We start from the raw sequence: 22,241 nt of genomic DNA, 5'->3' as shown, positions 1-22,241 counted from the left end.
AAGACATGCTATTAAGGCAGAGACAAATAAATGAGTAAAAGAGGTAAACAGGAACTTATTAAAAGAAGATATGCGAATGACCAACAAATTCATGAAAAAATGTTGAGCACCTCTAACAGTCAGAGAAATGCAAATCAAAACTATGCTAAGATTTCATCTCACTCCAGTCAGAATGGCAAATATCAAGAATACAAAAAACAACAAATGTTGGCAAAGATGTGGGGAAATAGGTACACTTGTACATTGTTGATGGGACTGCCGGTTAGTACAATCACTCTGGAAAGCAATATGGAGATTCCTTAAAAAACTGTGAATAGAACCACCCTATGACCCAGCAATTGCACTCCTTGATGTTTATTCAAAATAACTAAAATCATCAAACTACAGGGACACAGCCACCTCAGTATATATAACAGCACAATTTATAATAGCCAAATTAAGGAATCAATCCAGCTACCCATCAGTAAGATGAAAGGATGAAGAAACTGTGGTATATACATACAATGGAGTTCTACTCAGCAGTAGAGTGTCTCATTAAGAACAGAAATGGAAGAGTCAGGTTTGAATATCAGCTTCAATATCAGCTTATTTATTACGTATATGCCTTTGAGCAAGTGATCTAACTTCTCTGTCAGTGGTTTTTATTTTTTATTACAAAAATGAAATAATAAAAATTAAAGTGCAGTGATATGAGAGGGTTAAATGAAGCAATTTTTGTAAGTTCTTATTTCCTGGAATATAAATAAGATGCCAACACATGGTGGAGGTCATGGTGATAATGAGTGATGATGACAATTCTCACAGTCTCATGGATTTCCAAGATTCCTGGAAAAGCAGGACTAGATCCCAGTGGGTAAAACCAATGTACCCCCGACCTTGTGTTTCATCTGCCTTCTCAGCCTCTGCTTCCTGGTTTGCTGATCCACAGCATCTTCTCCTCAATATCTGATCTTGCTTTAACTTTGTTTCTTCACCCGGATTCCTCAGCCCTTGTTCAGTTTTTCGCTAGCGTTGCAGAGGGCTCATTCTGGACTTCCCTTAGTGGAATCAGGCTTCTGTCCTGAGCCTCTCTTCTTGTGGATTCCTGACCTTATGTACTTTCAGTCCTTCCTCTGAAGCATTTCCCTAGCCAACATCCACTCACCTGCACGTCTGTTTTGGCTGCTTACCTATGGCTTTTGCCCTGCCCATGGCAGTCTTTAGGATTTTCAGAGTAGCAGTAACCCTGGAAGTAGAAGTCTAGGGTTTAACTTCTTTCAACTCTGGCTAGAATTAGTCCCCTAGGTTAGAGTGTTTTTATTGACTCCCTGGAAGGAGTTGCTAATAATCTCATGGGAAAACCAATGGGAAAGGCAGATATTTGGTTAGCATACTACAGGGATACAGCCACATCAATGTTCACAGCTGCTCAATTCACAAAAGCCAGATTGTGGAACCAACCTAGATGTCCTTCAATTGATGAATGAATAAAGAAACTGTGATATATATATATATATATTATATATATATATATATATACAATGGAATATTACTCAGCTATGAAGAATGATAAAATTATGGCATTTGCAGGCAAATGGATAAAATTGGAGCATATCATGCTAAGTGAGATAAGCCAATCTCAAAAAACCAAAGGACGAATGATCTTGCTGATAAGCGGATGATGACACTTAATGGGGGGTGGTGGGAGGGGGACAAGAATGGAGGAAGGAGGGACTGTATAGAGGGAAAAGAGGGGTGGGAGGGGTGGGGGGGAAGGAAAAATAACAGAATGAATCAAACATCATTAAAAAAAAAAGAACTAGGAAAGATTTCTCTTACTCCTAATTTATAATATAGTACTATGGCTTTCATTTTGCACATACATTTGTTTCTGTCTCTGTATCTGGTGTTTGAAGTGGGACAGGATTTGGGGGGTTACTTTTTTGCCATGATCCTCTGAGCATGCATACTATCACTCTCAGGTTATTGTTCAGTATTTTTTGTTTTTTATTTCTGCTGAATTTGCACCTATTGGTCTGGGATGGGATTCTTAAAATGTACTTAGCATAGCACTACACTTATGACAATTTCATGCCTTTTGTTTCTGATGAAGAGATGGGAAATCCTAATTCAGAAACAGTAAATTGATTTCCATACAATCTCATGGTGGACTATTGACAAAAATTGGGCTTAGAATCTAGGTTTTGTTGAGCTCTAATAGCATCAAACAATCCCTGAACAGTTGTAGAAGGTGCTTAGAACAACTATGTTATGAAGATAAGTGCTATTGAAAACCATTATCCACAAACAAAATCAAAAGGCCTTATCTCTGTGTATATAATTTTAAAAATGTTTGGATAAGTTTGAAGAGAGATGAGGGAAAAAGTGAGAGGATTGCAGGAAATTTCAATTGACTACTATTGACTTTTTTATTTATATTTGTGCTGTCACATAAAAATTAATTCAGAAAATTTAAATCCTGACTGAATTTGACATTTGAACATGTTGTTTTCACTCAGGCTCATCTCAGCTCCTCTATGATAAGAAACAGAGACAACCCAAGCTAGCACAGTAAAGACCTGCTGAGGGCATGATAAGGAAGTCATGGTGTCATGAGGACCTGGGGACAGGACCAGACCAGGAATGCAGGCCGGCTTCACAGGGACTGAAGCCTGAGAGTGAGATTCTGAATTCAAGACTTTTTGGGTTTCAGGAACTCTGTATGACTCACCATTAAGTGCCAACTGCCACACTCCCTGTGCTAACTTTGATTCCTGTCCCACTACCAAGTCACAATTTCTTCTCAATCTTCTCAGATTTCCTGAGAGAAAGGGGAGGGAGGGTAGTAAGGGAGGGAAAGAGAGGTAGGGATGGAGAGAGAGAATGGTAGATTTGTCTACATAAAACATTATTCTTCTTTATAGCTTGGTATGGGCTAGAAGCTTGCCTTTTTAATTAGGTGCTCAGCTCGTGGTACAACCTCGGGATATATTGTAAGTCATGTGGGTGTGAAAAGAAAGGGGAGGACCGACTACCTCTGGCTTTCGGTAAACCCATTCATTATTTATTTTTCTTTGTCTTCTTTAGCTCCTGCAGAAGAGAATATTTTCTTATATGTGCCTCACATGCTATTTCTGGGCCTGTAGGTATTTCTTGGACAAAGTACTTTTTATTTAACTTTCATTCCATTCTATTAAGGTTGCCCGAATGTGAGTTTTTTTACAATCACTAGGTGGCTTATTATGGTACCTTAAGCATCTAGTATTGGGCTCAGCTCATAGGACATCCTCAATATCTGTTGAATGAATGAATAGCCTGTAGGATGACAGGGGTATTCTTTGAATTTGTTAAAACATACTACAGATCTATTTCCAGGAGCCTGAGGTCCTTCTGTTCTATACCTGATAACTTGTACTTTGTTAGTGATTCTGCAAAGCAACCTGTGGCCTATCAGGTCTTCTGGGTGTTGTCATGATTCTGAGTATCTTAACAAGATGGCAGAGCCCATTCAGGCGCGGCCAGGCAAGCCTAAGTGAGATGAGAGGCTGGGTAACTGGTTTGGGTTGGTTGTGTAACAAGAAAGGCAACCCATCCATTTGGAAATGTAATGTGAAAGAAGGCTATGCAGATCATGTCTATCTTTATCTCTGATCTAGAAAGCTCTGAAACAGCTGTCAGATACAGCTTGGGACATACTCACATCCTGCCTGGGACGTGGATCCTATGGGGGTACTACCCACACAATCACAGCACTGTTCCAAGATGCACGCTAAGCTCGCTGCAGCCTTGGACTCTCACGCTTGTTTTCACAACTGTGCAGGGACACTGGAGCTGAGAGGACATTTTTTTCTCTATATAGTTTTCAGGACACTTCTAAATGCCACCTATCAAAGTTTCATTTCTTCCCATGGTACATAGCCTGGGAAAGTGTTATTCAGGGTGCATTTGGGTGGGAATCATGACGTCAATGTAAAGTCACAGACTGCCTAAAGGTCAAAGATTCCTCTTTGTCCCCAAGCCTTGGTTCTGTTAGACTAGTCAATCTGCCTGTTCTCTAGCCTCTTAGGAAACATGTCAATAGCATGAAAAGAGCACAGAGCCTACGTCTGTTTCAGTCAAGGTCATATAAAGGCAGCTCACAGTAACTTAACACAATGGCATTTAAGGAAGTATTTCAATTCTACCCATTTTTCTCAGTCTTACTATCCCATGTGGTTTATATTACAGATGGAAGAGAAAAGAGAATGAGGTACAAGTAAAAAGAGGTGATTATTTTTAAAGATTGCACACAATTACTGCCAAGTTGTGGTGAATGGAGACAATGATATGGTTATTTTAAAAGGGAAATGCTTGACCCTTTTGTTTCAGCCTTTTAGAAAAATCAGGCAAAATGGTTCTATTTGATATCAACTGCTATTTATTTCTCCATAACTTGTGGTTAAAAGCATAAGCTTCAGTGTCATAAAAAAACTGGGTTTCCATCCAAACTTTAATACTTACTAGCTGTGGGGTCTGGACTGAGTTGGTTCTGCAGGAGCCCAAGTTTCCTCACACGTAACAGGGCTAATCACATCTCCCTCGAGTATTTGTGAGGATTAAATGCATTGAAGTAAGGCACTGAGGACGTACAGGGTATGGTGATTGCTCAATAAATAGCAGTTTGAAGTATAATTCCATTTGAAGTATGTTGACCTAGGGCTTGCCTGTATTATCCAGGTTTTATAGAGCATTTGATTTATGGGAATGTTCAGAGAAACATGGAGCCAGGGCTTGCTCCCTAGCAAAAACTAGACACCAACATTGGCAAATGATCTAGGGAACAACAAGGCTATTGATGCTTTACTTTTGAACCCCATCATAACTGGTGCCAGTGTCTCATTGTAAAATGTGCATTCACTCATTTTCTTTGCCTCAATTTTGTTTGGATGGTTTAACAGCTACACCCACAGATGCCTGTCATGTTTAGAGCTACATGTTACCACATGCCCCAGGTACCACCATAAAGAACTTTCCTGCCATTTGAATTTGACTTAAGCTGCTTTAAGTATTTGTTGATGTTGGTATTATGACTTTACTCATCAGTTTCTTGAAGTTCTGGCTACTGTTTCTCAGTTTCCCAACTATGAAATGTAATGTTTTGGCTTTAAACACCAACTCCAGTCATTTTCCCAATTCTGAATTCTTTCACTGGCTCCCAGTCTCTAAATTTCCTAGTATTTATGACCAAGAACTTTAGTTTTGAAGTGATGAATGTTACTAATGACTACTTATTTTATAAGGAGGTATTTGGCACAGTATGGTGGTTAAGAGCATAAATGTGCAGCAGATTGGTCAGAGTCCAGTCCCAGAAACATCATTTACTATTCCTGGGACCTAAAACAAGTTAGTTAATTCCTCTGATCCTCAATTTTCTCATTTTTATGGAGTACTTACATGGATTAAATGAATTCATATATGGAAAGCACTAAAATAAATTCCTGAAATATAGTGTTAGAAAGGGTTGGCCATTATTATTTTCATGTATATTACAGGGGCTGCCTTCCCCCCCCCCCCCCCCCCCGGAGAAAAGCAGTAATCAAACTGCAATCACCGTCTTCACAGTATTCAGTTCTAGAACCTCAAGTGGGATGGTTTAATGGATCATCTTATTGGCAAGTAGGACTGGAGGTTAGACTGGCATTTGCAGAGCTAAGGATGAAGTAAGAAACTTATTCACAGAGCTGTGGGTTTTCCGGATATGAGGCAAGATGGTGTGCTGAAAGTCATTGGGGAGTTGGAAAACAGGAATCACACAAGTCACAAAACCAAATTGGGGCATGATATATCCGGTTTGTATGTGAACAGTTCCAGGAGGATTCTCAGTGTGGTGAGTGGGTTGGCTAGCTTGAAAGAAGTGGGGCCAGAACAGCCATGATGATCCAACTGTTCTTTTCTCCATTAAGTTAGTGTTGACACTTAATTCAGCTGGTGGGAAGCATTGACAGGTTTTAATGTATTCCACCTGAGGTAGAAAATAATTTTCTTTGTCAATTCCTGTGGCTCAATAAATCAGGTTCTAAGCTACTCATGGTATTCATGGAAGTCCAGGATTTCTTCAAACAGGAGTTTAGTGGCAGTAAATTTAGAGAACTTTGAGTATTATTCTTTTATTTGGGTTTATTTGGGTTGCTATGACAAAATACCATAAACCTTTTTTGTTGTTTGTTGTTTTTATGTTTTTCCTTTTTTGGTACTGGGAATTTAACCCAGGGGCACTTTACCTCTGAGCTACATTCCCAGTCTTTTATTTTATTTATTGTTTAGAAATTTTAATGCTTCTGATCATATTTCCTTATGTAATGAATTTAGAAAATGCCTCTTTAGGTAATATTCAAAATATTTTTCATTGAAAGATTTTTTAAAAATAATTTTTGCTGTAAGAATCACGTCAAAATTCAGAAACAGAATTGCTGGGGTAAAAAAAGCCCACTTTTGATCCTAGATCTAAGAATTTAACTTGCACATTTAAAAATCAATAATATATAGATGCCATAGTATCTCTTTTATATGCTGACTTTTTGATTTTTTATTTGTTATAATTAGTTATATGTGAAAACAATGTTTTTGACACATCATACTTAAACTTCTCATTTGTCTGCTTGTACATGATGTAGGATTACACCAGTCATGTAATCATATGTGCACATAGGGTCATAATGTCCAATTCACTTTATTATTCATACTACTCCCATACCCACTTCCATACCTTGATTACACTCTACCTAAATCAAAGTATCTCTATTCTTCCCTAGCACTCACCCCCATTGTGAATTAACATCCACATGTCAGAGAAAATATTTGGCTTTTGTTTTTTTTGGGGGATTGTCTTATTTCACTTAGCATGATATTCTCTAGCTCCGTTCATTTACTGGAAAATGCTATAATTTCATTCTTTTTTAAAGCTGAGTAATATTTCATTGTGTATATATACCACATTTTCTGTATCCATTTATCTGTTGAAGGGCACTTAAGTTGGTTCCATAATTTAATTATTATGAGTTGAGCTTCTATAAAAATTGGTGAGTGCATCAGTGTAGTATGGTGATTTAAAATCCTTTGGGTATTAATTGAGCAGTGGGAAAGCAGGGTCAAATGGTGGTTCCATTCCAGTATTGAGGAATCTCAATACTGCTTTCCATAATGCTTGCACCAGTTTGCATCCCACCAACAATGTATGAGTGTACTTTTTCCCCTACATCCTCACCAATATTTATTGTTGTTTGTATTCTTGATAATGGTCATTCTGATTGTAATGAGATGAAACCTTAGAGTAGTTTTTGACTACTAACTGCTAGAGATGTTGAACATTTTTTCATATATTTGTTAATTGTATGTCTTCTTCGGTAAAGTTCCTGTTCAGTTCCTTAGTCCATTTATTGATTATTCATTTTTTTGGTGTTGAATTTTTTGAGTTCTTGTTATATCCTGGAGATTAATGCTCTATCTGAGGTGTGTGTGGTAAAGATTTTCTTCCATTCTGTAGCCTCTCTCTTCACATTATTGATTGTTTCCTTTGCTGAGAAGAAGCTTTTTTGAACCCACCTTATTTATTGATTCTTGGTTTTCCTTTATCGCCTATGAGTCTTGTTAAGGAAGTCAGTTCCTAAGCTGACATGGTGAATATTTGGGTCTACTTTTTCTTCTCTGAGGCACACATGGTTTCTGCTCTAATGCCTAAGCTTCTGATTCACTTTGAGTTGAGTTTTGTACAGGGTTAGAGATACGGGTTTAATTTCATTTTGCTACATATGGATTTCCAGTTTTCCCAGCACCATTTGTTGAAGAGGTTATTCTTTCTCCAATTAATATTTTTGGCACCTTTTTCTCGTATGAGATAACTGTATTTATGTGGGTTTGTCTCTGTGTCTTTGATTGTATACCATTGGTCTATGTGTTGATTTTGGTGCCAATACCATGCTGTTTTTATTATTGTGACTCTGTAATTTAGTTGAAGGTCTGGTATTGTGATGTTTTCTTTTTTTAATTATTATTTTTATTTAGCTTTTAATTTTTTAGACAGCATTTTGATTCATTGTACACAAATGGAGTACATAATTTTGTTTCTATGGTTGTACACAATGTAGATTCATACCATTTGTGTAATCATACATGTACATAGGGTAATGATGTCTGTCTCATTCCACCATTTTTCACACACCCCTCCCTCTCATTTTCTTCTACATATTCTCATATTCTAAAGTTCCCCCATTATTCTCTCATTCCCCACCCCCACCCCCATTATATATCATCTTTCACTTATCAGGGAAAACATTCGGCCTTTGGTTTTTTGGGCTTGACTTATTTCACTTAGCCTGATATTCTCCAATTCCATCCATTTATCAGCAAATGCCATAATATTATTCTTCTTTATGGCTGAATAGTATTCCATTGTATATACACACAATAGTTTCTTTATCCATTCATCTGTTGAAGGGCATCTAGGTTGGTTCCACAATCTAGCTATTGTGAACTAAGCTGCTATAAACATTGATGTGGCTGTGTTACTGTAGTTTGCTGATTTTAGGTCCTTTGGGTATAAATCAAAGAGAGGAATAACTGGGTCAAAAGGTGGGTGCATTCCAAGTTTTCTTAGGATTCTCCACACTGCTTTCCAGAGTGGCTGCACCAATTTGCAACTCCACCCGCAATGATGTCTTCTGTTTCACTCTTCTTGCTAAAGATTGCTTTGTTTATTCTGGGCCTCATTTTTCCAAATGAATTTCAATTTCAAGCAATGAAGTAGAAAATGCTATCAAAAGTCTACCAAAAAAGAAAAGGGCCAGATAGATTCTCTGCTGAGTGCTATAAGACCTTCAAAGAAGAATTAACAGCAATACTCCTCAAAGTATTCCATGAAATAGGAAAGGAGGGAACCTTTCCAAACTCATTCTATGAGGTTAGTATTACCCTGATACCAAAACTAGATAAAGACACATCAAGGAGAGAAAACTTCATACCAATATCCCTGATGAGTATGGTTGCAAAAATTCCAAATAAAATTCTGGCACATTGCATAGAAAAATATGTTAAAAGGATAGTGCACCACAATCAAGTGGGGTTCATCCCAGTGATGCAAGACTGGATCAACATACAGAAATCAAGAAACATAATTCATCACTTTAATAGACTTAAAGACAGGAATCATAGGATCATCTCAATAGATGCAGAAAAAGCATTGGAGAAAATATAGCACCCCTTCATGTTCAAAACAGTATGAAAACTAAGCATAGTAGGAGCATACCTCAACATTGTAAAAGCTATCTGTGCTAAAACCAAGTCAACATCATTCTAAATGGAGAAAAATTGAAAACATTCCCTCTAAAAACTGAAACAAGACAAGAATGCCCTCTTTCACCACTTCTATTTATCATCATCCTTGAAACTCTAGCCAAAACAATTAGCAGAAATTAAAGGAATATGAATAGAAAAAGAAAAATGCAAACTATCACTATTTGCCTATGACATGATTATATATTTAGAAGATCCAAAAAATTCTACCATAAAACTTCTAGAATAAATGAATTCAGCAAAGTAGCAGGATATAAAACCATATCCATAAGTCAAATGTATACATCAGTGATGAATCCACTGAAAGAGAAATTAGGGAAACTACCCTAAAAAAAAAATCCCTGGTAATCAATCTAACGAAAGAAGTTAATGATGTCTACAGTGAAAACTACAGAACTCTAAAGAAACTAAAGAAGACCTTAGAAGATGGAAAGATCTCCCATGTTCTTGGATAGGCAGAATTAACATTGTCAAAATGGCCATACTACCAAAAGTGCTATACAGATTTAACACAATTCTTATTAACATCCCAATGACATTCTTCATAGAATTAGGAATTTGTGTGTGTGTGTGTGTGAGCGAGAGAGAGAGAGAGACAGGGTCTCACTAAGTTGCTTAGGGTCTCCCTAAGTTGTTGAGGCTGTCCTTGAACTTATGATCTTCTTGTCTCAGCCTCCTGAGTAAGTTGGATTAGAGGACTGTGTTACCATGCCTGGCAAAATGGGTATTTTAGAAACAACAGAAATCTTGGACAAAGAAGAAAAAATTTGGAACTTGTTAGCATACACATTTTTTTAAATATTCAAGACTGGAAGAAACCACTCTGGGAAATAGTATATAGAGAGACAAAATAAGAGCCAATGGTAGAGTCTTGAATCATATCTCTTAGAAATTGGGGAGATGTGGAAGAACAAGGAAAGGAGAATGAAATAGAATAAGAAGGAAAAGAAGAGGTTTTGGGGTTTTGGAAGCCAAGTGCAAAAAGTGTATTAAAGAGAAAGGAGAGGTCATATGTGACAAAATGCTGCTATGCATGAAAACACAGACTGAGAGCTCATCACCAGACTCCACAATATCGAGTTTCTGGCGGTCTTGAAATGAAACATTTGATTGGGGGTGTGTGTGTGTGAGAGAGAGAGAGAGAGAGAGAGAGAGAGAGAGAGAGAGAGAGAGAGAGAGAGAATCTGTGAAGAAGACAAAGACATGATTGGAGTAGATTGAAAAGCAAGTGGGAGGGAAAGATTTAGACGCACTTGGTGAGGGCAGAGATGTACTTACTGACATGGGAGCGTAAAGTTGTGCATGTCCAGGAAACGGGGAGAGTGCCTGTGAGAGCAAGACTTTGATATTGATCCCCTGACCAGTTCATCATAACACATCTTTCTGAGTCTTTTACAGGCTGGACCTGTAGACATTTTTCCCTTAGCCACCACCAAGGAAGCTATATTTTAATTGTCTATTATGTCACTATTTCATCTGAAATCTGACATTGCAAGTTGGCCATTTTACAGTGATGGAGTTTGTGTGTGTGACTGTAGAGCTTTGCTCCGACAGGAAGACAAGGGGTTTCCTCTGACTGGCTTGGGGAGTGAAGAATCAGGTTTCCAGACAACAGAGTCTCAACGGGTCATCAAAATAAGTGGTGGCTCAGTAGCTTGTAAGACTAATGTCAGGAGGAATGGGTTTCAGTGAGAGTATTGAAGAACCAAGAGAAGATGAGCTTAGTAGTTTTGAGTCTCTTAGTAGAAGGGAAATCTAAGAAATAGGTATCCAAGGCTATTTATTGCTTACAATGGTGTTTCCAAACACAACAGATAAATGATCATGCGTCTATGCCAAGAGATGAGGAGACGCTATCCAGCAAGGCAGCTGCTTTTGGGGTTGCTGGCTGCACTACTTCATTGATGTACTAAGTGACCCTCACAGATCATTAATGGGCCAATTTGCTAATGGTTGGATTAAAATCACTCTATTGACTATTAAACTGATTTAAATTTAGAAGAGTGTTGCCCCTGTATTTTTGTAGGGACAAAGACCAGGACTTGTTAAAAATTTTATCAGTTCCCTATTCACCTATTCAGGCATTCTGAATTTATTGTGTCTTTAGTCAACATTTCTGATCAGCCCTCTTGATATGATGGAAATAGAAGGAAGTGGGCCAGATGCTTGAAAACCCGTGGCACCTGGGCTGGTAATCTGATAACTGGGAGTATTTGGGCAGAAATCCTCAGTTGGCTGGTGTCTTAACAGAACCCAGGGAGTGCCGCAGGTGTTTTTGAAGGTTTCATTTTATTAAAAAAAAAAAAAAATTCCTCTTAGAGATTAATCATTGTTTGTCAAGTCTCTACCTAAGGAAATTTCTCACTGAGACTGAAGGCAAACTCCTGTGTCATGCACCTCACTCTATGGTCAAGGTCATACTCTTAGGTCCCTTGCTGTTTCCTTAGGACAAATCAGCACTTAATGGACCAACTTAAGTTATGATGCTACGTATTTTAAAGACTCACAGTAACTTCTATATATAAGTAGTAAACTAATGAAGTTCTAATTTTCTTTAAAAGCTCTACGTTTCCACTTTTATTTCTAGGGTTTTACTGATTTAATCAACAAACATCAAAATATTCAAAGAAACATCTAAATCCTTAATCCACATTTTACTTGGTATGCAATGTATCATTTTGTTTGTTAAAACTATTTTCTATTGATACTTGGAATGTTTCCCAATTTTATGACCACAAACAAATGCTATAATGGCTAATGTTCTAAATGTACCTATTATTTGTAGGTATTTTCACACTTTATAGCTATTAAGTATTTGTTAAATGTCTTACAAATGTTTTCTTTCAGACTGTATTCCTCTCTTGTCATGGCTTGTCATTTTAGGTCTTGTTAATTGCACAGCCTAATTCCTGGTATAAAGAGCATCACAACTATCCTTGTAAACTACAACTAAATTTTGCAGAACAGCTAACTAAATAATGTATATTCAGAACAAATGATCAATTAATGCACAGCTTCTACCTCTTTGTCTTAGTAGTGGATGTCTTGCCTAATATTATTTATTGTGATAGTGGCCTAACTGGGTGGTGGGTGGGATCTTCTCTCATTTTGTAAAATAACTTTAGGAAGGTCCAGAGTCTATTAATTCTGAGAAGGGTGTCTATCTTTGATAGATGGCATAAAACAGTCTAACAAAATGAGAGTTTGAATCTCTTAGTAACCTATTTTTAGAAACAAAAACTGGTGTCATTAATTTAAACATCAACATGGTTACTATTTTAATGTATTAATTTTTAATATTAAATTCACCATTTCTCATGTTACTATCCCAGTTTATGTTTAATCTTTCCATTTAAATTTTACAACTCTGGAGACCAAATGCTGCTGGACTTAAAACCTGACAGAGGTGGTCGTTACGAGGGTATACTCTGTCAATTATACAACTGCTTCATTTCTTGAGGAAGAAATACATGAACTCCAACAGGATCAAATATTCATCACATTCTGTCAGAAGCCAGTGTGTGTGTCAGTAATTTGCTTGGTGCTGCTCATGCAGAGACTCCTTGGGTTAGCTGAGTGATGAGCTAATGAGAGCAGAATCTTTACAGGGATAATACCAAACATCCCAACTTCCCTTTTTACTTCCCCTAAAGGCCAGTGAAGGTGGGAAAGTTTGTAGGTCATTTTCATAGGAAACATACTTTCCAGAGTGAAGGTTAACAGGAGGTTGAGAAAAGGGTCAGGAAGAATTGAGTGATGACATTTCCTTCCTCTTGTCCCAAAAGGATGTGACCCTAAGAGTTTTAATTTGGCTCAAGGTCTAAGGGAGATTTATTCTGTAGAGCTTCTCTTAAATGGAAGCACTGAGGGTAGAGCTCATGTAAATTCTTTCTTAATCATGATTAAAACCCCAAATATAAAAGGCTAAGCCAGGTCTGGGGAGATAGCTCAGTTGGTAGAGTGCTTTTTCTTGCAAGCACAAGACCCTGGGTTCTATCCCCAGCACTGCAAAAAAAAAAAAAAAAAAAAAAGGCTAAGCCTAGGACAAAATTAAGCCCTGCCACATGATGAACAGACATCTCTCTGCCACTGTGTCCCTTCTGTTAGGCCTTGTGTGCTGCAGCTAATGATGATATATTGTTAGGCCACATCTGTTCTTGCTGTTTGGTCTCTCCACTTGCACTAAACTTCTGAACTTGTGCTAAATACACCTAGAATGTATTGTAGGAATTGTTGCTCCTTCCTTCTCCTCCTTCTCTGCAAAAACTTATCTGAAATGCCAATTAGAGGCTCGAAGGAAATTGCCTTGCTCCACATAAGACTAATTTTGAACCTGATTTGATTAATCCTGTGGATCAGGTACTGTAACAGTGACTTTCAACCTTAGTAAGAAAACCACAATCTAACCTGGTACACCAGTGAAGCCTTTTAGACTCTTTCCCAGCACACCTTGCAGATCGAAGTTGGACCCTTGAGATGAAAAGAAAATCGTCAGGTGAGGCTTCCAGGGATTTTATTTAAAAGGGGACAGAAAAAAGCAAGCTTTTGCACAATATCCTCTGTAATTTATTCCTTTGGCCTGGTACGTGGATATGATGAGCATAGCTCTAGCAGCTATTCCAGACCATTGATGATATTGGAAGTCATATATAGAGGAAGATTAGACAGAATGGTAAACACGTCTGTGTTCCTGAAGACCAAAGAGTTGTAAATCAGCCTTGGACTATCTAACTCCAGAGATCTTTTATGTGGGAAAGAAATAACAGCCTACCTTATACATGCTATTTTTAGGTTTTCTTTTATATGGACTTTCTTCTCCTTTTTTAATTGTAAAACAAAAAATCACTATGCCCAAGATGGAAATGTATATGTTTATTCCAGAAGATTCTGCAGTTTTCTATCTAATTGTTCATAATTGTCACATTGTATATTGAACAATGTGTATGGAATATACTTGCTATTGCCTTATGACCAGATAGGGAGGAAAGACTGCTTTTGAGTTGAGGTCTTAATTTGTGATCCTACATTTTTGGAGTCTTGGACATATAATTTTATTTTTATTACCTTTGGACTATTTAGGAAAACTAAGAACAGTATCTACTTTCTACAACGATCTTTTCTTTCATCTCATATCTAATTTTCATGTGCAGTACTGTCCAAAAATACATTTACTACCTGATTTGTTATTCACTTTTGACAGTGGCCAGGTCACCAGCCATTAATAAATTTAGTACTCCCCTCACCTCCTACAAATTATGAAAGTGAAGCCACATAAAAATGGAAGTTGCACAGTTGTATCGATGGGGATAGTCCCATGTACGCACCCAGCCATAGAGACACAGCATCCTCTGCATCCTCTGGCTATTTTGCAGATGGAAGGTTACCATACCCTGGGGAAATTGCCTATCACCAGTGCGTAGTACATAGGGGACTAGAGAGATCACTGGTGGATGCACAATGAACATCTGGAAATACTGCAGGGAAATTGCCTAAGCAATTTCTTATTTATACTATTGGGCTATTTTCATTAATTTTAACAAATTCTGCTTCCTTTTGCATTTTCTTTCACCTTGCCAGCATAAAGTTAAAAAAATGTTCCACAGAGTTTAGCATAGAGAAACGAAACAAAAGTTAGTAGTGAATTTTCTAGTACCTCTGAACTGGGGGAAGAAAGAAGTGAACTTTTTGTCTTGGGAATGACTGATAAGCTACCAATTTACTGCTTGTAGATGGCAAGTCCAGCAGTGAGTGTGTGTGTGTGTGTGTGTGTGTGTGTGTAATCATTGACTTTCCATTGGTATCTGAAGGTGTTTTTCAGTTTTCTCTTCTGTGTGTACCTTGCTTTATTCTAATTTTTTCTTTTGTTATTTTTCCCTTTGTGAGTTCCAGAGCATATTTATATGTATTCATATGTATTCATTATTATTTCTAAGTCCTTTCTTCTAAATCCCCTTTTCTCTATTATGTTAACAAAATAGCTTTCTAATTTTATACCCTCTTTTCTTATCTTTCTTCTATCATCTTTTTGTTCTGTCTTCTGACCACGAGGTCATAGAACCGAGGTACAATATATATTATCTTGTCGTATTTATATTACAAAAGTGGTTTTACAGTTGGAAGTAGCTGTCTGAATACATTATCCCTTGTCACTATCCAAATTTTAATGAAATTACATACAAAAATATAGAAAGTAGCATTCCTACGGCATCATGGAAAAGTTAGATGGGGAGTTATCCAGTACAAAACAATTGAGTCATTCTTGTAAGGTGTACATAGAGGGAATCAGCTTCCAAATATAAAATTTTTAAAAAGTAGAACCCGCAAGTAGTCGAGATCAGAGAAAGGGGAGGCTAGGAGAAGAAAAGTCATGCAGTAGGATATAGAACAGTTTTAGTCAGTAGCTCCCTCTTGGAGTACCTGCTTCCACAATTCACTGAGGGTAACTGCCATACCTCACTTGGCAACTGTATTTCTTAGTCTGATGCAAGTTATCCCCAAAATGGGTCCTTTCAGCTCTCAAACCAGAACAGTGCTCCATCCATTTACAATAATTGCTAGGAGGAAGGAGAAACTGATATATAAATGATGAATTACTAACAGTTGTTAAAGAAAATTTACTAAATTTACGTCCTCCCTTCACCTCCCACCCCAATACAGCACAGTCCAGGTGCTTGCAATTAGAATTTCCATTCAGTACTAGTGAAACAAAGTTTTTTTACTTCAACTTTGGAGATAAACAAAATTTCCTAGGATTGATCCACGTAGGTCTTCATTATGAATTAATCTAGTTCTAGGATAATCCAAATATTTTAAAAAATCAAGGAAAGGCAAAAGCCTGAAAGAGGGTTTCTAAGAACCACAAAAGGAATAAACAAGGAAAAGTATACTTTATGGGAACATATGCTTTAATAATATATGTAAATGTAATTATTATCCCTGAATGAGTTTTTTGGAGACAGGAGAAAAATGTATCAAATTTAATAACAAAATGGCAACAAAACCAAAAACAGCAACAACAATAGCAGATTTATCTGAAAAGTAAGTTCTTGGAATTCATGAAACAATCTTGATTTAAGACTTGATCATGTCATTTATTTAAGACAAGATGTAAGAAGTAAACTGAATACCAGAATGGTCACAGATGAAGTGCAAATTTGTGAAAGGAGAGCAGAAAGAAACAATTCTTCTAGACTATAACACAAAGGTCAAAGAGACAAAAGAAACAGTAGGCCACATAGAAAATAGACGCAGAAGTTTCATCCTAAGCCTAAAAGGAATTTCAGAAGACAGAGGAGAAGCAACACTTGAAACATCACAGAAGAAAACGTTCCTTAGCTAAAGACAGACACCTGTTAAAACGGAAAGGGGTTTATGGATGGCAATAAGGACAACCAGAAAAGAATGCCTAGATTTTCCCCGATGAAATTTAAAATGTCAACGACGGAGCCCTATCCTTCCAGAGAACAAAATTCTGTTTTTCTGTACAGAACAACCCTCAGACTGGCATCAGACATTCATTGCAGCAAAGAGTTTAGAGAAGGGAGGACTTTCTTCAAAACACTAGGGGAACACAAGTTTGAACATGGTTTCCTTTATATTAAGTTAAACTACCATTTAAAAAGAGAGGCCAGGGAAAACTTGGAAAAAGACAAAAGGATTCAGGGAATGTACTTCCAACAAAAATTTCAAATGAGTTACTGAGGAAATACTCTGGCAAAGTTTGGAACTCAAATTCCAAATTGATTTCAAAAAAATTAGGTTGGGATTGGTGACAATCGGAAATTAAAGCAAACTAAAGATTTTACTTTGTTTTGAGGGAAGATTAAATATTGAATTATTTTTAATAGTAATGGGAGGTGCTTTAAATAAGTTTTAAAAAAGTGAAAATGCTAGTATGCAAAGAAAAGAAATGAGTTCTATAATTCATGAATATTTATCAGAAAGAATAACAACAAAACCACCCAGTTGTCTAGCAGGTATGCCACACAGATATCAGGAATAAGAAAGTAATGCCTCTCACTGTTATTGTTTATTCCACGTGACTTAACCAAAAACATAAACATTGGAAACAAAAAACAAAAACTGTCAATATTTGCAAATTTTATGACTTTTTCTTCGTCATAAAAATCCTGACCAAATAGTTGAAAACATTGAATATAATGAAAGAGTTCAATAAAATTCCCAAATAGTAGATCTATTTACAGAAAAACAATAGTGTGACAATAATAAAAAAAATGTAATTCTAATAATAGTAGTAAAACTATAAGACATACAAAAAGAAACTTAAAATCATAGAAGTTATGTATTAAAGACATTGATATAACTTTATTAAAAGAAAGTAAGGAGATACCCACTTACTAAAAGTAAGTGGAAAGAAACTTGGGAAGAAAATACAATTTTGAAATTAATCTGTAAGTTTAATTCAATTACAAATAGCATACTTCTCGCAGTGCTTTCTTTTTTGAATTTTAACTCTTTTTGTTGCAATTATTTAAAACTTAAGTTTACAAAAATAGTATAGAATTTTCATCAACTTTAAAACAGCTTTCCCTTAAACTACTATCTTACATAGTAATATTATCAAAACTAAGAAATTCACCTTGATATGTACTATTAACTTAAGTGGTGAACTCCTTAGATTTCACAGGTTTTCTCTTCTGTGATGCAATCAATGGTAAGACTGTTCCTCACTCTGGGTAAAATTACTAGAATATGAGACTGGTGATCTAATGAGTAAATTAATCTACTGATATGAATTAATTGAGTAGTAACTATAGGCAGGTAGGATGTGGCTGGGGAGGTAGGTACTGGGGTGTGCATTGGGGTTTGGACTTTGTCCCTAGTGAATGGAACTCTTTGTGCTTCCTCTTTCTAAGTTCTGACCTGCTTTCCTCCTCCATGAGGTACTGTCTCAACTTGAACCCAGAGCAATGGAGTCAGCTAATCATGGACTAACCTCTGAAATCATGAGCCCAAATAAACTTTTCCTCCTCTTCATTGCTCTTGTTGAGTCTTTTGTTCACAGTGACAAAAAAAAAAACAAAACAAAACAAAAAACAAACAAACAAACAAACATACAAACAAAAAAACTTATCAAAACTTACTATCTCACTGGGTACGTGACGTTTCTTATATTACTGGTGATGTTAAAACTGACCGCTTCCTTAACATGGTATCTGCCAGAATTCTGAACTCTTAAGATTAACTTTGTAATTACAAATTTACACAATGGAAACAGTTCTAGTGGTCTTTCTTAAACGTTTAGCACCCACTAAAAACATGTTTGCAAAAATTATTTAATGAACTCCTTAAAGTTAATAAGCTATGATCAGGTAGTTCATTCGTTTCTCCCTCAAAACATTTAGTTTGGTTTGTTTCTGTTTAAACTTTCTACCACTAATTTTAACATCTACTGATGGATCTTGCTTTCAGCAATGATTAAGGTGGTGTTCTGATGGTGATTTTCTGTTTCCTTCATTCCTCTTACATGTATTAACTGGTATTCTTATGTAAGGAAATTTGTCATATTTATTTATTTACTTATAGCAGTAGAGTACAGATTAATAGATATGTGTGCTCATTTTGGGTTTATAATTCAACATTGCCATTGTTTATTGTTCAAGGTGTTCCATCAGTGACCACTGGAAACTTTCATATTTGCTTTTATAGTCTTTAGATATATTCCTATCTTTTTGTTTTTGAGGACTTTTACTTTCTGACATCACAAGATGCTTGTTGTTCATCTTTATATTTTACCCATCCAAGCTATAAACTAAATCAGTTCTCCAAATAGCTCCCATTCCTTTGATTAGAGAATAGTGTTTAGAAACCAAGCCTATTTGGTTGTATGTTCACTGTTACAGGGATGTCACCTCTTCTAGCTCCTGCTAGTAGGTAGAATTAGGATGCACACAAACAATTAACAATTGTGTGAATCCTCTTCTCTCTCTCTCTCTCTCTCTCTCTCTCTCTCTCATCTACCTACCTATTACCACCTAACTTTTTAAACCACATGCCTGTATTGTTTCCTCTGCATCAAATCAAGTATCATGGGATCCATTCTTACCTTCTTCATTTCTTTAATTGCTACTACTAACTCTGGTCTTTTTATCTTATAGTGCATTTACTTAATTGTTTAATCCAAGTATAGAAACAAGGGGAAATTTGAGTTCTACCTTAGATCTCTGTGAAACAGGATTTATCCTCTACAGTACAGTTCTTTTTATCTTTTGCTTTATGATATCCAAAGTAGTGTTTCCAAAGTTATTTAACCATTTTTTTCTCAGTCTCTTTAATATGACCATGTAACTTATTTGAAATATAGATTGGATTCAGTTTTCATAGTTTACATTCCAGCTTTTCTCTCGTGTCATAGTTGTCTTATTTTTTAAAAGTCGCATGCAATAATGAATGCAAATAAAAGGATCAAAAGAATATTGTTAAACTATCCACATTATCAAAGCAATATACAGATTTAATACAACCCATATAAAAATTTCAGTGGCATCCTTCACAGAAATAGAAAAAATGTACTAAAATTTTTATGGACCCATAAATATCCCTAAATAAACAACTTGAGGCTGAGAAAGAAAAACAAAGTGGAGGCATCACACTTCCTGATTTAAAATCATATTACAAAGCTCTCATAATCATCACCACGTGGTTGGTACTGGCATAAAACAGAGGCATAGACCATTGGCACACAATAGAGAAAGAACCCAGAAATAAGTCAAAACATATGCAGTCAGCTAATTTTTGATAAGTGCATCAATTGGATACAAAAAAGAAAAGAGTCTCTTCAATATATGGTATTGGGAAAACTGGATTTTGAAATACAAAACAAATAAAAAGAAAAGAAATTGGACCTCTATACACAAAAATCATCTCAAATTGCATAAAAACTTAAATATAAGACCATAAACCCTAAAACTTCTATAAGAGAACATAGGGAAAACTCTTGGCATTGGCCTTGGCAAGAATTTTTTGGATATTACACCAAAAGCTCAGCCTGCAAAAGCAAAAATAAACAAATGAGCCTGCATCAAACTATAAAGGTTCTAGAAAGCAAGCAGTCAACGAAATTAAAAAACAATCTGTGGACTGAGAAAAAATATTCACAACCATGTATTTGGAACTAATATCCAAAATTTATAAAGAACACTTATAGCTCATTAGTAGGAAAACAAATATACTGATTGAAAAATGGGCAAAGAATCTAAACAGACATTTCTCCAAAAGAAACAATACAAGTGGCCAGTATGTAAAGGTGCCCAGAATCACTAATCATCAGGGAAATGCAAATTAAAATCCCTGTAACACATTCCTTAGGACAACTGTTATCAAAAAGACAAGAGGTAACCTATGTTGGGTAGGGTGTGGAAAAAAGTGTACCTTCTTGGTAGGAAAATAGTTTGCTATAGCCACGGTGGAAAACAGTAGGGAGGTTCCTCTTTAAATAAAAAATAAAAAATAGAACTACCATATGATATAGCAACCCTTTTGAGTATGTACCTGAGGAGATGAAACTACCTCATAAAGACATTATAAGTGATACCATAAATATAACACTTCGATGTTCTTTACAGCATTATTCACAATAGTCAAAATATGGAAACAAAGTAAACATTCATCAACAGATGAATGGATAAAGGTAATGTTGTACACAGACACACACACATACACACACACAATGGAATATTATTTAGTCTTAAAAAAGAAGATATATTGCCACTTGCCACAATATGGATGAACATGGAGGATATTATGCTAAGTGAAATAAGCCAAACAGAGAGAAAATATTGCATAAACTCACTTACATGTAAAATACAAAAACAGGCAAACAAAAGTCAAATGTACAGGGAGAATAAAACAGCAGTGGAGAAAGTGGGGGAAATAGGGAGATATCAGTTAAAGGATACAAAATAGAAAATATGTAGGATGAACAAGTCTAGACATCTGACAGTACAACATGAGTTCTACAGATAAAACAATTATGTTATAGTTTTAGTCAACTCTTCTTTACTGTGACCAAAATAACTGACAAGAAGATCATAGAGAATGAAAATTTATGTGGCTCATGGTTTCAGAGATTCAGTTCACAGTTAGTTGACTCCATAGCTCTTTCCCAAGGTGAGGCAGAGCAACATGGTGGAAGTGTATGGAGGAGGAGGAAGGCAGTTCAGGTCACAGCAACTAGGAGGGAGAGAGAGAGAGAGAGAGAGAGAGAGAGAGAGAGAGAGAGAGGAAAAGAGTGAGAGAGTGAGAGAGTACTCCATTCACTAGGAATAAAATATAAACCCAGAAGTTATACCCCAGAGAACTTCTTCCTCTGTCACACCCTACCCACCCTACCCACCACCAATAGTTACCTCCAGTTATGGATCAGTGGATTAATTCACTGATCAATCATTTTACTCTGATATTCTTGTATTGTCTCACACATGAGCTTTTGGGGGATACCTCATATCTAAATCATAAAAATTATATTTGGGATTTGGCTAAATAAATAGATTTTAATGACTTTTGTCACCAAAATTCACATGAGATTATAGATATGTTAATTTGCTTTACTATAGAAGCCATTTTACAGTCTACATAGATTTCCATTGCTCTATCAAATACCTGGGATACATCAACTTAAAAGGAAGAGGTTTTTTTCTTTTTTCCGTGTGTGTGTGTGTGTGTGTGCGTGTGTGTGTGTGTATACACCAGGGATTAAACCCAGGGGAGCTTAACCACTGAGCCATAACCCAAGCCCTTTTAATTATTTTATTTAGAAACAGAGTTTCTCTAAGTTGCTTAGGGCCTCACTAAATTGAACTAATGATCCTTCTGCTTCAAACTCCCAAGCTGCTGGGATTACAGGCCTAAGTCACGTTCCCAATGAAGTTTTTTGATTCACAGTATTGAGGTTTCATTCATGGTCACTTGACCTA

Source organism: Sciurus vulgaris (genome assembly GCF_902686455.1).
Source record: "Sciurus vulgaris genome assembly, chromosome: 3".
NCBI lineage: Eukaryota > Metazoa > Chordata > Mammalia > Rodentia > Sciuridae > Sciurus > Sciurus vulgaris.
This window is presented reverse-complemented; position numbering follows the sequence as displayed.